The following is a 17,673-nucleotide window of genomic DNA, read 5'->3' as shown; positions in this document are numbered from 1 at the left end:
TGTTTTGGCCTTTGCGTCCCTAGTAGCCCGGCGCAGGATACTGTTGATGTGGAAGGAAGCCAAGCCCCCGGGTGTGGAGACCTGGATAAATGACATGGCAGGGTTTACAAAGTTGGAACGGATTAAGTTCGTCCTAAGGGGATCGGCTCAAGGGTTCACCAGGCGGTGGCAACCGTTCGTCGAATACCTCACAGAAAGATAGAGGGAATGGAAAAGAAGAAGACAGCAGCAGCAGCCCGGGGGGGGGGGGGGTGGGGGGGACCAGAAGGACTCTCAGGGATGTTAGTGTATATGTATAATATGTATAGGTTGTTGTTATAGGTAATTGTATACTGGACTGCTGAATTGTATTTTTGGAGAGTATTTATTTGGGACAAGGCAGTTGCCATTTAGTTTTGTTTTGTTTTTTGTTTTGTTTTGTAATTTTGATGTTGTTTATATATTTTATTTATTTCTTGCTTAAAACTGGCCATTGTTATTTATATTGTTATATTACTGTGTAAAGGATACACAATGTACTGTCATGGTTGGCCAAAAATTTTGAATAAAATATATTTTTTTTTAAAAAAGAAGGCAGAGAGTAGCAATGGAAGGATGCTTTTCTAATTGGAGGGCTGTGACTAGCGGTGTTCCGCAGGGATCAGTGCTGGGACCTTTGATGTTTGTAGTATATATAAATGATTTGGAGGAAAATATAACTGGTCTGATTAGTAAGTTTGTAGACGACACAAAGGTTGGTGGAATTGCGGATAGCGATGAGGACTGTCAGAGGATACAGCAGGATTTAGATTGTTTGGAGACTTGGGCAGAGAGATGGCAGATGGAGTTTAATCCGGACAAATGTGAGGTAATGCATTTTGGAAGGTCTAATGCAAGTAGGGAATATACAGTGAATGGTAGAACCCTCAAGAGTATTGAAAGTCAAAGAGATATAGGAGTACAGGTCCACAGTTCACTGAAAGGGGCAACACAGGTGGAGAAGGTAGTCAAGAAGGCATACAAAATGCTTGCCTTCATTGGCCAGGGCATTGAGTATAAGAATTGGCAAATCATGTTGCAGCTGTTTAGAACCTTAGTTAGGCCACACTTGGAGTATAGTGTTCAATTCTGGTCGCCACACTACCAGAAGGATGTGGAGGCTTTAGAGAGGGTGCAGAAGAGATTTACCAGAATGTTGCCTGGTATGGAGGGCATTAGCTATGAGGAGCGGTTGAATAAACTCGGTTTGTTCTCACTGGAACGAAGGAGGTTGAGGGGCGACCTGATAGAGGTCTACAAAATTATGAGGCGCATAGACAGAGTGGATAGTCAGAGGCTTTTCCCCGGGGTAGAGGGGTCAATTACTAGGGGGCATAGGTTTAAGGTGAGAGGGGCAAGGTTTAGAGTAGATGTACGAGGCAAGTTTTTTACGCAGAGGGTAGTGGGTGCCTGGAACTCGCTACCGGAGGAGGTGGTGGAAGCAGGGACGATAGTGAAATTTAAGGGGCATCTTGACAAATACATGAATAGGATGGGAACAGAGGGATACGGACCCAGGAAGTGTAGAAGATTGTACTTTAGTCGGGCAGCATGGTCGGCACGGGCTTGGAGGGCCGAAGGGCCTGTTCCTGTGCTGTACATTTCTTTGTTCTTTGTTCAATATTGCCCCTCCTCTGATCGGACAATCTACATACTGTGTTAGAAAAGCTTCCTGGACACACTGCACAAACAGCACCCCATCCAAACTATTTGATCTAAAGAGTTTCCACTCAATGTTTGGGAAGTTAAAGTCACCCATGACTACTACCCTGTGACTTCTGCACCTTTCCAAAATCTGTTTCCCAATCTGTTCCTCCACATCTCTGCTACTATTGGGGGGCCTAGAGAAAACTCCTAACAAGATGACTGCTCCTTTCCTATTTCTGACTTCAACCCATACTACCTCAGTAGGCTGATACTCCTCGAACTGCCGTTCTGCAGCTGTTATACTATCTCTAATTAACAATGCCACCCCCCACCTCTTTTACCACCCTCCCTAATCTTATTGAAACTTCTATAACCAGGGACCTCCAACAACCATTTCTGCCCCTCTTCTATCCAAGTTTCCGTGATGGCCACCACATCGTAGTCTCAAGTACCGATCCATGCCTTAAGTTCACCCACCTTATTCCTGATGCTTCTTGCGTTGAAGTATACACACTTCAAGCCATCTCCGTGCCTGCAAGTACTCTCCTTTGTCAGTGTTCCCTTCCCCACTGCCTCATTACACGCTTTGGCGTCCTGAATATCGGCTACCTTAGTTGCTGGACTACAAATCCGGTTCCCATTCCCCAGCCAAATTAGTTTAAACCCTCCCGAAGAGTACTAGAAAATCTCCCTCCCAGGATATTGGTGCCCCTCTGGTTCAGAGCAACCCGTCCTGCTTGTACAGGTCCCACCTTCCCCAGAATGCGCTCCAATTATCCAAATACCTGAAGCCCTCCCTCCTACACCATTCCTGCAGCCACGTGTTCAGCTGCACTCTCTCCCTATTCCTAGCCTCGCTATCACGTGGCACCGGCAACAAACCAGAGGTGACAACTCTGTCTGTCCTGGCTTTTAACTTCCAGCCTAACTCCCTAAACTCATTTATTACCTCCACACCCCTTTTCCTACCTATGTCGTTGGTACCAATGTGCACCACGACTTCTGGCTGCTCACCCTCTCCCTGCATTTCCTGCAGGTATAGTCAGCGGGGACACCGGTGGTAACCCTCACCACCCACATCCTACAGGAGGAGCATGCAACTGGCCGAGACTCCATCCTCTCTTACCTTACAGAATATAGCTGCCCTGTTTCATGAAGATCCTGAGAGAGCTCGGAGCCTTCTCGGGTTACAATTTCAGCCTGGGCAAAAGCGGATATTTCCCAGTGAATCCGAGAGAGAGGGGCCAGAGCTGGAGGGCCTACCATTTAAAATAGCCCAAAATGAATTCCGCTACTGGTGGATCCAGATTTCCCATGAATGGACATGGGTCCAAAAGTGGAACCTGACAAGTCTGGCAGAGGAAGTAACAAAGTACCTACTGAGATGGGATGCACTCCCGCTTTCCCTGGCAGGGAGGGTGCAAATAATCAAGATGAATGTATTGCCAAGGTTCCTCTTCCTGTTTACATCCATACTGACCTACATCCCCAAGGCCTTTTTCCAGTCAATAGATAAGATGATTATGGTGTTTGTCTGTGTGTGTGTGTTTGTCTGTGTGTGTGTGTGTGTGTGTGTGTTTGTGTGTGTGTGTCTGTGTGTTTGTCTGTGTGTGTGTCTGTGTGTGTGCCTGTGTGTGTGTCTGTGTGTGTGTGTGTTTGTCTGCGTGTGTGTGTGTGTGTCTGTGTGTTTGTGTCTGTGTGTGTGTGTTTGTCTGTGTGTGTGTGTGTCTGTGTTTGTCTGTGTGTGTGTGTTTTTGTCTGTGTGTGTGTGTTTTTGTCTGTGTGTGTGTGTGTTTTTGTCTGTGTGTGTTTGTCTGCGCGTGTGTGTGTGTGTTTGTGTGTGTGTGTTTGTCTGTGTGTTTGTCTGCGTGTGTGTGTGTCTGTGTGTGTGTTTGTGTGTGTCTGTGTGTGTGTTTGTGTGTGTTTTTCTGTGTGTGTGTTTTTGTCTGTGTGTATGTGTGTTTGTCTGCGTGTGTGCGTTTGTCTGTGTGTGTGTGTTTTTGTCTGTGTGTGTGTGTGTGTTTGTCTGCGCGTGTGTGTGTGTGTGTGTGTTTGTCTGTGTGTGTTTGTCTGTGTGTGTGTGTGTGTGTGTTTGTCTGTTTTTGTCTGTGTGTATGTGTAGGGGGGATGGGGGGAGGAGGAGAAGCCACAGCGGAAAGAGTGAGGAGATGGGTAAAGGACCTAAACACGGAATGAGTAAGGATGGAGGAGTCCTCCTGTGCAGGAATGACTCTCCCGGCCCTCGCCACAGCAGCGCTCCCATCCCTGCCAGCAAAACACTCCACAAGCCCAATGGTGGTAGCGACCCTGAGAACCTGGAACCAGATGAGGCAACATTTTGGCTGACAGATTACGTCCATCATGGCCCCATCTGCGGCAAACATAGGCTTCTACCAGCCATGCTTGATGTCACCTTCAAGAGCTGGAGACAGGACAGGAGACAATGACAGTTCGGGACTTTTACACGGGTAACAGACTAGCGACGGAGCTGATGGAGGGACTGGACCTACCAAACAGGAACAAACTCCAACATTTACAGGTCAAAATCTTTCTCAGCAAGGAAACAATTACATACCCACTAACCCGGAAAACCACAATGCTAAAAGAGTTGCTGGACGCGGAGTGTCTGGAGAGAGGCAACTGTGGGGACCGGTACGTACGACTTTTAGAAAGGTTGCATCTCCACTGGACGAAACTTGGGAGAAATGGGAGGAAGAGGTAGGGACGGAAATAGGGTGGGGACTCTGGAGCGAAGCACTGGGCAGGGCCAGCTCCACCTCCTGCTGTGCAAGACAAAGCCTCATGCAGCTGAAAGTGGTGCACAGAGCGCTCCTGACAAGAATCCGAATGAGCGGGTTCTTCCCGGAGGTGGAGGACAAGTGTGAACGGTGCCAGGGCGACCCACATGTTCGGGGCCTGCCCCAGACTGGTCAGGTTCTGGACAGCCTTCTTTGAGGCAATGTCTAAGGTTGCGGGGGTGAGGGCGAAGTCGTGCCCGAGAGTGGCAGTCTTTGGGGTATCGGACCAGCCAGAACTCCATATGGGGAAGAGGGCCCACGTGCTTGCTTTTGCTTCTCTAATCGCCCACCGGAGAATCTGGCACCACCCACAGCTGCAGACTGGCTGGCAGACCTATTGGAATTTCTCCATCTGGAGAAGATCAAGTTTACCATCCGAGGCTCAGAGGATGGCTTCCACAAAGCATGGAGGCCATTCACCAACTTGTTCCAGGACCTGTTTGAAGCCAACAGCCAATAGAACAGGTGGAGCAGATGGTGCGGGTTTAGTGCACGGGAGCCAATGGGACCACAGGGAGCAGACAGGAAATGGAGAGGGGGAAGGGGGTTGGTGACTACTGGGAAAAAGAGGGGGAGGCCAGAAAACAACCAACGTAGACCAGATATTCTAGAACAAGAACAGAGGGAAGGGAACTCCCAACGGAAGGCTGAAAACAGGGAGGAGGGGAGGAGAAAAGGGAGGGCCCAACAACAAATGGGGGAGGCCGGAAGCGAGGGAACCGCCCACTTGTAAATAACACATAATTACCCACTGTACATTGATGGCCCAGGAGGTGCCCTGAAACAAAAGGGAAATGGGCGGGGGAAGGGGGACAGACGCAAAAGGAAATTAATATATACAGTGTAATCGGTGCAGTCACCCTTCCTACTTGTATAATGTACAATATGTAAAAATGTCAATGAAAGATATTTCAAAATAACTATAGGGGGGGTGAGGGGGTTAGGGAGTTGGGGTTCTGGGTATTATTTCTAATGTTGGGCTTTTGCAAACTGTATTAGGTCTGCACAGATTTGTTTATTTTGTATTGTATAAAATAAAAACTTTAATAAAAACATTTTCAAAAAAAAGAGACACGGCACAAAGCTACAATAACGCATGTATATAACAGAATTCAATTAAAAGTCTAATGATGACCATGAAACCATTGTCGATTGTTGTAAGAACCCATGTGGTTCACTCGTGCCCTTTCGGAACGGAAATCTGCCGTCTCCTATCTGATCTGGCCTACATGTGACTCCAGACCCACAGCAATGTGGTTAACTCTGAAACCACTCACTGGCAATTAGGGATGGGTGAAGCTCACATCTCCTGAACAATTAAATTTGTAAGATTACTCAATGCAGACTCCAAAGTCTGTGAAAATGTTGTATTTGTTACTTAAATGGATCAACACAGACATTACACCGATATATTTTGTTACAATCCCAGACCAGATCCCCAAATTTGGTTACGATCTGGTTAGGGCCAATAAATTCCAGTTACATCCGAAGAGATGAAAGCCACAAAATGTCATGGTATAAAACAAGCACAAGAATGTTTACTATACAAACGTCAGCAAAGCAAACAGTCAACACTATCTATCCTACGCTGTAACATCCACAATTAACATGAGGTAAACATGAATTAACATGCAAACGGTGGTCATACACACTACAGACTGCACATTAAATGTAGACAGAACCAAGACAGGACCCCTGAATTTTCTCAGCAACCCACCGAGACGTCAGTCATCACTTTGCGTCACAAAAAGTATTTAAAAGTCTGACCTCCTCATGTTAGATTTCAAGCATCTAACCTCTGCTTTCCCTCAACAGCAATTCCAACTCCGAATTCCCCAACAATTGCTTGCCTCCAATCTCTTCTCTAGAGATTGTGTCCAACTGGATTCAAAGGGCTGCACTCCAGCATCAACCTGATTTTCATTCCCATTCTTTCTGTAACGAGCAGCCAATCACACACAGCAGTTATACACCCAGAGGACAAGTGTAAAATCTACTCCCATATGCTTTTATTAGAGCCTGTTCTTTTAGGCTGCATTATTGAGTGGGTGTCCCTGCGTGATCTGTTTCAACTCTCCATCTACTCCAAGTTATCAATGTGCCATTTGTGATTGTAGACAAGCTTGTGCAAAAATAAACAATCACTTAGTTTAAACACACCTAAATCTATTTTTCAATCATTTATCACAACACCATGTGCTATCACCAAATTAGTATAAAGTGGTCCCAAAGTTCTGACTTAAAAGTTGAATTTGTCCAATGAAAGAGCAATACGCATGAAAATAATGATGAACTAAACATACATCTGCACTTAATCAGTGATAGTGGTGAGAATATCAAATCCGTAGACTTACACACAGGTTTGGCAAAAAAGCTTTGTTGGAAATTGTACCCACTAGCTTGGACTTATTAATTAGGAACGAACAATTATGTTCATAAATCAGCTAATCATGATCAGAAAAGTGGAAATAGGGCAGCACGGTGGCGCAGTGGTAGCCCTGCAGTCTCACGGCGCCGAGGTCCCAGGTTCGATCCCGGCTCTGGGTCACTGTCCGTGTGGAGTTTGCACATTCTCCCCGTGTTTGCGTGGGTTTCGCCCCCACAACCCAAAGATGTGCAAGGTAGGTGGATTGAACATGCTAAATTGCCCCTTAATTGGAAAAATAAATTGGGTACTCTAAATTTAAAAAAAAAAGAAAAGTGAAAATATACCTGTTACACTGAACATCTGCCCACTTTGTTTCATATATGTTTCTTCTTGGTGAGGAATACGTAATATACATCATAAATAGGCAGGATATTCATCAAAGAATTAAATGTCCAACACACCATAACCAGCAGAATGTCTATTCAAAAGTATATCCTTGTAAAATGGGTATCATGGGTTGCTGAGTAACAATAACCCTATGGAAAGTGAGGGAAAAAGAATGACCCATAACTCAAGAGTAATTCAACCACTCCTTAACCATATTTTTCTTCATTTTTTCCCCCTCATTTGTTGTGAAAAAAATATTTTCCTCCAGTATCATTACTGGTATCAATGGCAATTCCCTATCTGAATTCATTGGAAGAGGAAGATCATGGGAGAATTCCAAACAGTGTTTGAGTGCCCACCCAATGATATCCACATCTCCAGACAGGGATGAACATATCTCATTCTGACAAATGATTAATGCATGTGGAAACTCTATAATCAAAGGAAGCAAGACCTGTAGACCCCTGTGACACACTAAGACTTGGGACTGGCTGACAAAGTCTAATGTTAGTTGCTTCAAATAAATACTCGGCAAAGTGAGGTCTTTGATCCTTGCCACAATCACCGTCCCCTAATCACCAACTCCAGCCCTCTCAGTAGCAACTGCCTGAGGTTAATCCAGGCTATTTGCAACTTCAGTGTCATACTGTGACCCCAAGGTGAGCTTCCCAACATATGTCTGCTCGGCTACCAAGACTGCCAACTTTACGCAAGCCTTTCCAAAGTGTTAAGCATTTTTGTCCCCATATTCAGACGCTTCCCTTTGAATTGTTGGCATCTCTTTAAATTCCACAGAGATCATTTACATTCTCATCTTGAATTAGTCCCTTCGCAAGTCCAAATTTGTACCTTAAGTTAGGCGCAATCATGAAAAACAACAGGCCATAGGAAATTGATTGCAAACAGCACAATTCATTCCAAGCAAACAAGACAGCCATCTCAAACCTTTCAGGTGAAAACTGCATATCAGAAATCCTGAGCTGTCATGTCGTTGGGGTAACTTTAGACGTTGATTGTGTAAAATGGATGACAGCAAATCAATCAACGGAAATAATAATCAGGAGATATGTAAAATGGGCTACTGATTCATCGCTGCATAAAGTCAACAATCTACCCTAATAATGCAAAAACAAGCATCAAATACAATGTTAAAAATTGTGGTGACCTGGTATTGATTCTAGTATATTGTTGTGGTTGATATGCGTAGTTACTCTTGCTTCGTATTGTTATCGATTCCAGGAGATTGAGTGATGAAGGATTGTTTGAAATCTGGTCGTCTCTCCAGTGCCTCTGTATTGCCTGGCAACAGAGATGACATTAACTGTGCCTGACAACGGGATGCTGAAAATTGTTCATTATCACTGAATTGAGAATGCGTTGCCCTTTTCCTGTTGACAGGGAAAAGTTATTGTTGCATCTCTGAAGAACCTTACTACCGGTAGGTTGCATTTTACACACATGATACGACATTTTCACAAGTTCATAATTCTATGAGAAACTCTTGTCAAGAGTTCTCGAATTAAAGAAAGAGATCACAGATAGTGCTTTTAGAAAGTGAACGCTGTAACCCCAAAAATCAGTGACATAGCCAGACTATTAAACTCCTGCCAGTTAGAGAGGTTGTTAACACCAACAGAACAAAACCAGATTGTCAGACTATCAATCCTAAACATGATTAACAGCAGCAATAATAGCAGTATCCACCCCTTGCTGTCACTTCTGAACATACTGATGCGCCAGCAATCGTGATAACCAAGTGAGTTCAATAATGAGTGAAGCATGTAGGATCTACTGCAGATTATAAAAATGCTCTGCTGTCAGATCCTTGAGTCAAAGGGATTGATTTTATAAAACTCAATTCCTTTTACCCTTCTAATTTTGAAGATTATGGCCAATATTTATTTCCTGCTTGTCACCACGCATAACATTAGTGTCGTGCCTGTAGTTCTATTAATTGGCACACTTAAAAAAACTCATATCCCCTATTATAGACAATTCAGAATTTTTATGTCACATAGATTTGCTGTGACTGGTGAGTGCAGGAATGGAATACAGAATGTCTGTACTGTCCTAAATATTATACAGTGCCATTCAACAATGAAGCCAAGTAAGTAGGATGCGCTGTAGCAGCGTTAATGCATTAGATTGCAATAGGCTTTCAAAATAAAACAAAAGATCTGCTCTGAGCAGAACTCAAGCAGCTTCTGTGCCATTGCTGACAGAATATTTCTTGTAGCTGTTCTCATAATGCTCCTTTACCTGGGGAGAAGGCGGAATGGCAAATGAAGCCTCATGCCATGTAATGAACCGGCACATCGAGAAGGCCGTTCAAAAACGCAGCACCGACATTTCCTCTGGTGATCTGTAATTGTATATCTCAACAGAAATAAAATAGGCTTTTAACACCACAAAAGGTACATTTCTCCAGTTTTGTACAGAGTACAAAATAGAAGCTCCCCTTCTTGACCTGCAGGCTTCATTTCCTTCTGAACTGGAAGGTCATTGGGAGGCCCTCCAGCTTTGACAACTGATTTGCTAGTAATTGGTCAATTTGGGGAAAATCACTCTTGTATGTCTGTCTCGCATACAGTGCAAGACAGTGTTCCAATCCCAGTTGATGTTACAACTGGATGGGAAGATCCCAGAATGGAATTCTGGCTCAAAACATAATTTTTATTTTATTTTATAAAATGTGGAGGAACAGAGTCATAAGACTGCTAATTACTTTTAATAAGAAACAAGCATAAATTAAACATGAAAAAAATGGATTATGATACAATACGTCTTTACTCCACCCTTAGCTGAACAAATACACACAGATTTATATACTAACATGGATTTTAAAAAGTACATCTAAGCTGCAATAGTCTCATTAATACATAAAGTCCCTTTTAAGCACACAAGATGATTGTGGTCAAATACATGCACTCGACCTTAACCCAAGTTACTTTTTGCTTGTTTTTCCTCAGAATCAATCAGATGATGATCACATGAGAGTTTCCAAACCCCACTCCTAAAAACACGCTTTAAAATCTTCTCTCATAATTATGATTTCCCTTAGCGGTTTGCATTCTGAAATCCAGTCCAGGTTTTACAAATGACTCTTTTAACCCAAGCTTCTGCTCCACTTTCAACAGCGAATCCAGTCCAGGATTTTACACCACCCCCTTTTAGATTTCCTTTGTCCAACTGCTTTTACACAAACTCTGAGATCCAACCACCAATTTCCATAATTATTTCAAGTCACATTCCATAGGTTGTAATAAAATCATACAAACCTGAAAATTATTCCAGATATTTTTCTGGCATCTCAGCCTTCTTTTCAGTTCTGTCTGTCTTTACTGAACAGTTCTCTGTTCTAGTACCTTTAACTTCAGATGTCTTGGAAACTTCTCTTCATATCTTTTGCTTCCTTAACTGGCTGCTCTTCAGATCTCTGTACTTGTTTTCTCATCATTACTTCATGGTATGACTGAGAGATGTTCCCTCTCTAGCCTTCTAAATCAACTTCTTCTACCACAGCTATGAGAGTTGCTTTCTCTCTCACGATGCCTATCTCCAACTGCAATCAATTTAGCTAAACTAAAATTTAAACGCTTCGCTAACTTACAAGGTCCCAGTTGCTAAGAAATAGAACATAGAACAGTGCAGCACAGCACAGGCCATTCGGCCCACAATGCTGTGCCAACCATTTATCCTAACCTAAGATCAACCTAACTTACACCCCTTCAATTTACTGCTGTCCATGTGCCTGTCCAAGAATTGCTTAAATATCCCTAATGACTCAGACCCCACCACCTCTGCTGGCAGTGCATTCCACGCACCCACCACTCTCTGTGTAAAGAACCTACCTCTGACGTCTCCCCTATACCTTCCTCCAATCACCTTAAAATGATGTCCCCTCATGACAGCCATTTCCGCCATGGGGGAAAGTCTGGCTACCCACTCTATCCATGTCTCTCATCACCTTGTACACCTAAATGCCTACATACTTCTGCTGGCTTATTTATTCTTCACATCATAGCCCTCTCTAAGCACAACAGAAACACAGTTGGAACTTAACCAACCCCCACAGATAGAAACACCTTTGCCCAACATGAATCTAACTTCTATGTTCAGAAACATTAAATTAAACCAACTTAAAACTGTACCTTATTTCTAATGTTTACCAATATAAATATAAATCCTTAAAAACTGCCTTTGTTTCCCTGGCAGTTATAACACACATTTTACCCCAATATTAGGATCCCAAGTCAAAAAGGCAAAATCCTGCCTGAAGTGTAACAAAGACACAGATGAGGGTTGCAATATCAGATGAGTTAAGGAGGGACTGGAATTGGGCATTGCAGCAGAGGTGGAAATAGGCAGTCTTAGTAATAACCTATTTATGTGGTCAGAACATATCTTGGGGTTAAATATGACACTAGGTTTGCTGACAGTCTGGCTCAGCCTCAGATAGTTGCCAGGGTGGAGAATTGGGAATTGGTGACTGGCGGGTGGAACTAACGATGTGATCAAAGACAATGGTTTCAGTCTTCCCAATATTTACATGGAGAAAAGTTCGGCTCATCCAGCCCTGGATGCCAGATACCTCAAGATGAATTTAAAGGGGTCTATCATGGTTATGGTGAGGTGGAACTGGGTGTGCAAACTGACACTGTGCTTTTGGATGATACAACTGAGCCAGTATAGGGAGACCTTAAGAAGTGAGTTTCTGGCAATGATTAGATAAATTGTAGATTCATGTAATCATAGAATGGAGCCAGTTAAGTACAACCCCATCCAGCCAGAGGACAGTGGGGAGAGTGTGGGAGAAGAACAGTATGGTCAATCATGCCAATGGCTGCTGACAATTCACCAAGCTAAGGACAAGGACAAATTTACCTTTGTTAAAGCCATATATGGTGTAATCTGTTACCTGATAAAGCATTCCCACAATAAAGATGAGCATGGGAGGTGATAATATGTTCCAGGACTTGAGAGAAGGAAGAACGTTTGGGGAAGTAGCTTGCAAGGATGGGGGGATTGAGTGGTGATAGCACACAGTTAAAGAAGAGAGAGATAGAGAGAGAGAGAGAGAGAGAACCATACCTGAGGAGATGTGAATCAATACAATGTCAACTGGAATGGGGGCCAGGGAGAAACGTTGAGTGGTCAGCAGTTTTCTAGATCTCATGGACAAGATGCGTTCTGAGAGGGCATGGAGGGAGACAAAGATAAACTAGAGAAAGTTGGGAGTTCAGGTCTTGGTGGAGTTGAAGCTGACAGAAGTTTGGCCTGGTGAGATAGCAAAGGAAGGGAAATGGCAAAGTCTGCTGAACAGGTTGTTTCAACCTTGGCCAGCAATGAAGCTGAGGAGCTCCTAGAACATTGTTGGAAGTGAAGGTTTAGGAGAGAGTGATGAGAGGTTTCAGCAGACTGTTTGCAGGAGGAAAATTAAGCCAGGACTTACCTTTCATCGAGGATGACCCTCGTACATTAAGTAATTTTGGCAGATGAGAGCAGGGCCTGCTAGTGCTTTATTGTGATCTAGGCATGTCAAGTGGTGATGGCTAAACCAGTTGTCTGCTGTATCCGTTCAAGTCTGTGCTCCTTAAGAGAATGAAGGTGAGGGCTATACCATGGGGAATGGCCAGGGTGAGAATGGTTTTAATGGGAATCAATACAAGAGAGGAGGGGGTGGATCAGCAAATTGATAGATGCACACATGTTGTGATGAATGGAGGGCTAAAGATGAGAGAGTTGGGATTTTGAATGTTCAGTTGTCAGTGAATTGGGAGTTATTTTTAACTAGGATCACATAAGGAAGTAAGGTTGGGAATTCGAGCGGGAATGTCGATGAAGAATGATACAAGGAAGTGATCAGAGATTACAGTCATCTGTGATTGATGGGAGTGGCAAAGTCGAGGAGGCCACAGGACTATCAATTTAATAGCTCTTCAAGTTATTTTGTGGAGGGTTGAACTATCTTGATTGAATCAAAGCCATACAAATCAATGGGGTTCCAAATCCAATCTCTGATCTTTGCGGAATTTACTGATATTTGGCCAGGAAAATATTTACATATCAGCTGTGGCTCAGTTGGTAGCACGTTCCTCCCTGAATTACAAGGTTCCATTTTCAAATCTCACTCCAGGGCCTGAGCACAAACATCCAGGCTGACAATCCAGTGCAGTGAGCACTGCACTCATCTTTCAGATCAGATGTTAAATCAAAGCCCCGTATTTCCTCCTCAGGTGGATGTAAGATGTCCCATGCCACTATTTCAAAGAGGAGCAAGGAAGTTGTAATGTTTATATCTCAGACCCATGCAGAGATTACATGTTAGCTTATATGTGGGTAATAAGTTTTATTCACAGTACCTTACAATGTTTGCTCCATTCTGACCGCACTAGCTTACAGCAACTTTTACAGTTTGCTTACTTCCCTCTGGGTCCACACCCAGGCTTAATAATCAAGCACAGTGAGCATCAATAATAAACAGACTCACACCACAGGAGTTATAGAACATAGAACAATACAGCGCAGTACAGGCCCTTCGGCCCACGATGTTGCACCGAAACAAAAGCCATCTAACCTACACTATGCCATTATCATCCATATACTGGTGTCCTGGCCAATATTTATCCTCAATCAACATCACATTATCTGGTAATTATCACATTGCAGTTTGGGGGAGTTTGCTGAGTGCATGCGGGCTGTCACCTTTCTTAGATTAGGTGGAGATGCCAACTGTCCTGGCTTGACACAATTCACACCTCTTTAACCTGGGGTTACCCTATCTCTGGATCTGTAAAGATTTAATCACTTGCTAATGCTCGTATTCCAAGCATTGTCTGGCATCTTTGAATCTGTCTATATATATGTTTCTGGAACATACCTCTTCATTCACCTGAGGAAGGAGCAGCGCTCCGAAAGCTAGTGACATCGAAACAAACCTGTTGGACTTTAACCTGGTGTTGTAAGACTTCTTACTGTTCTTACATTACAGCAGTGACTAAACTTCAAAAGTACTTCATTTGATGCGAAGAGAGACACTCGGTGGTCATGGTCATGGAACGCACTGAATAAATAAATGCAAGTCTGTCTTTCGTTTTCTTTCATGACTGTTTGAGTTCTTGGGTTAATCAAAAATAGAATCAAGCCATAATTCTAATTTCAAATCATTGACCAAAGCCGCCCCCTCCCTCCACAAGCATGTGTGGGTTGGCACTGGCACCCCACCGACCCCCATAATTAACTTGCTTGTTAGCACTCACTAAATAAAAAGGCTCACTCGCCTTTCACCTGCAGAATGGTTGAGTTACTAAGTACTGATATGATGTGGAGATGCCGGCGTTGGACTGGGGTGAGCACAGTAAGAAGTCTTACAACACCAGGTTAAAGTCCAACAGGTTTGTTTCGATGTCACTAGCTTTCGGAGCGCTGCTCCTTCCTCAGGTGAATGAAGAGGTATGTTCCAGAAACATATATATAGACAGATTCAAAGATGCCAGACAATGCTTGGAATACGAGCATTAGCAGGTGATTAAATCTTTACAGATCCAGAGATGGGGGAACCCCAGGTTAAAGAGGTGTGAATTGTGTCAAGCCAGGACAGTTGGTAAGTACTGATAAACAGCAGCAGTTCCATCTCCAAGAAAATTCAGGAGATGAGTGAAGAAAATTTCAAGAGAAATTGACAAATTATTTGAAGAAAATTTCAAGAGAAAATGACAAATTATTTTTCATTGCTTGACTCTCCTTGTTACTTATATTCTTTCTGAAAACGGATTCCGTATTGCCTCGGTGTTTAAAAAAAAACTCACTCATACACGCTGTTTTTGGTTTTGACCTGCTGAAGGCCATTTTTAGAATACGTTTATAATAGATCAGCCTAAACTGGTTTTTAAATCCGAGTGTGTGTACAATTCAATCTCCAGCCAAGTCATGTGCTACTCCCAGTGTCGCTCCAAAGTTTCCAGATCCTGATTGGCTGTCATTAACTCCCCCGGAGGTCCCCCTTCAACACCACCACAATCCAGAGTTCCTCTCAGAGCTCTCCTCTCCGGCATCTGCCTGCCCGGCTATGACTCTCACACTTAGAATGGAATAACTTGAAAAGAGTTGCAGCAGTCGGCTCGCAGAGGTTGTCAGTGGGGAAGTCTGTTCCTCCCCTTTTTCCTCTTACAGACACCTCACCCAGAAAAGAAAGTAAAAGTCCCCGAGACAACAGCAGGGGCTGATCCAACTGTTTTTTTTACTGTTTTATAAAACTGTAGTCCCTTCATCAACTGAGCAGGAAGACTATCACTGAAAGTTAAAGGGTACGTGGACTCTGCTTATTTATGTTATCTGGTCATTTTCCTTTATAATTACCTCAGGCTTGAGTGTTGGTGACTGCGTTATTCAAATGAACTGGAGCAGCGGTTGCTGCTTATTGTACCCAAAAAGAAAACATTTCTGTTAAAGAGGGTTCCCAGTGGCATGACATTTACATCTCTTGCTGCAGGCATGTTTTCTGTTTAAGTAATAAAGAAATGAAGTTAGTAGGCGTACAGGCTCAGTTTTAGAGTTAGAGACGAGAGGGGTGTCTGGTTTGCTGATTTCTAAGATGTAACAAACAATTTGACATTTTGCTTATACTTTGTGACAATGATTGCGTTGTGTTGAATCCTGTCTGCACCCCCCCCCCCCCCCCAATTGAAGTGATATTATCTCAGTATTGTAGTAACAAGTTTAGAACTTAGCCGTGCGAACAGCATTGAAGTTGGTCAGACGATCTGATTTAAGCAATTCTAGCCATATACTTGGGTACGTTTATAAATCTGCTCCAGTTATCTATCGAACGCAGGGATTTTGAACTGCTGTCACCTCCAGCACGGATATGCTTGCTAATACACCTAATACTGCCGCGTCTATTTTAGCTGTGTCATGTTAGAGCTATCTCCGTTTACACAATATAGTTATAGCAACAACACAAACAAGTGTAGCTGATGTTCAGCGGTAGTGTTATATTTTAGTGAGCAGAATCCATGTGATCAAAGTTCCTGTCCTCTACAGTCTGCACACGGTAACATTGGGCAGAGTTTTTTTTATATATATATAGAATAATTGACCCTAGTTACTAGACTGTAACTTAATCGAGGGAGTTCAGATGGCATCATAAAATGCAACAGTGTAGCCCAAGCAGTTTTTAAATGTTATCTGAAACCCCTACTAAAGTACTAATGTTAGCCTTTACCTGACTCCCGGGTATCCGGCATTTAAAGGGACACTAACTTAATTTTAAAGTCTCTGGCCTCTTCCCATTTGTTTAGAACTCCACCATTATAGGTGACGCATTGTGAATATTTTCATTCCCCAGAATCCGTACAGTGCAGAAGGAGCCCATTCGGCCATCGGGTCTGTACTGACCCTCCGAAAGAACCCCCCCCCCCCCCAGACACTCTCCCACTGTGCCACCCCTAAACTTTTTTTTTCACGGTGACGATGTCCCTTTAACAAACATGTGGAACATTGCCTTTTAATATTTGTTGAAACTTCCATTTTCTCCCTCACTTCTTAACTGAATGTCATCCCCAGAAAGGTATTTATTGTATCATACTTTCATTCTTTTGTGTTGAGAGAATGGTTTGCAGCGCACGTTGGCAATAATTGCATGCATGATACATGTAATAAAGGACTGTCTGAATGTAGACTGCTGAACTTTATATTAATGCCATCACAGTTTTAAATCTGTGTCAAATTTTCCCGACTGGCTCATTAACCATGTGCTAAGACCTACGCTCTGAAATCTAAAACATAAGAGTGTTCTTGATGCTTCAGCTGCTTAGGTTGCAATCTGTTTTGCCATATGCGCCGTATCTGTTGGTGCCACATCCTTTGAATATGTCTGTAGATCCTGGTGGTTCTAATGGTGTGTGAAGGACTGACGAGGAGGGAGTTAGTGTGTGTGTGTGGGAGGGGCTGTGTTAGACGAGCTCCAAAGGTCGTAGTAATTAGATTCTGTTGAATCTCTCCGAGGAAATGCCTGAGAGGAATTAATTACATATTGTAGTTGCAAGAAAGCAGTTTCTCACAGAGAGAGAGTGCCTGGAATGACTTTGGGGGGCAATTCTGTTCACGCTTATATCCCGCGGAGCTGGGACAGAGAGATCTCTGGGCACTTTCTGTAAACTCCTATGACCAGCGCTTGTCTCATCTTGTTTAATTCAAATACTTTGTGAGATTAATTTGTGGGGAAAAGGCTGAAAGATATTATAACACGTAATGTCCTTTAGGCAGGGCAATCAAGTCTCAGCAGGACCATGCCTGCATCAGGGAAGTTTCAACTTTGGTGCCTGAGGATACAGTGTAACAAAAATAGCTAGGTGAGGTTAATTAGATTCTGTCGAACAATCTCTCTGCAGTGCAACGTCTCATGCTGGGTTTTTCCCCATTGGAATTTGTGATAGGAGCTGCGAAAGAGAAGGA

General features: G+C 43.3%; 1 protein-coding gene and 1 long non-coding RNA gene across 5 annotated transcripts in view; one reads left to right on the top strand and one right to left on the bottom strand.

Annotated features, from left to right (window-relative positions):
* The window catches only part of LOC140389964 (uncharacterized), a 43,552-nt gene that overhangs the window by 25,407 nt on the left and 472 nt on the right, over positions 1-17,673 (bottom strand). The window contains exons 2-3 of one of the 3 annotated variants that reach the window (XR_011934521.1): positions 15,577-15,718; positions 8,384-8,606 (exon numbers count right to left, since the gene is read on the bottom strand). The exons of 1 other annotated variant lie outside the window; for it this stretch is intronic. This is a non-coding gene — a long non-coding RNA (uncharacterized lncRNA). The remainder of the gene's footprint in view (positions 1-8,383; positions 8,607-15,576; positions 15,719-17,673) is intronic. One more of the 3 variants, XR_011934522.1, reaches the window with a different exon arrangement.
* The window catches only part of ppp2r3a (protein phosphatase 2, regulatory subunit B'', alpha), a 597,462-nt gene continuing 595,058 nt past the window's right edge, over positions 15,270-17,673 (top strand). Inside the window, exon 1 of one of the 2 annotated variants that reach the window (XM_072474671.1) lies at positions 15,270-15,524. The gene's annotated coding sequence lies outside the window, so the exon portion shown is untranslated. The remainder of the gene's footprint in view (positions 15,525-17,673) is intronic. The other variant, XM_072474674.1, reaches the window with a different exon arrangement.

This window comes from Scyliorhinus torazame, chromosome 14, assembly GCF_047496885.1.
Source record: "Scyliorhinus torazame isolate Kashiwa2021f chromosome 14, sScyTor2.1, whole genome shotgun sequence".
Lineage (NCBI taxonomy): Eukaryota > Metazoa > Chordata > Chondrichthyes > Carcharhiniformes > Scyliorhinidae > Scyliorhinus > Scyliorhinus torazame.
The sequence above is the reverse complement of the archived record's forward strand: the minus strand, read 5'-3'. Positions and strand labels throughout refer to the sequence as shown.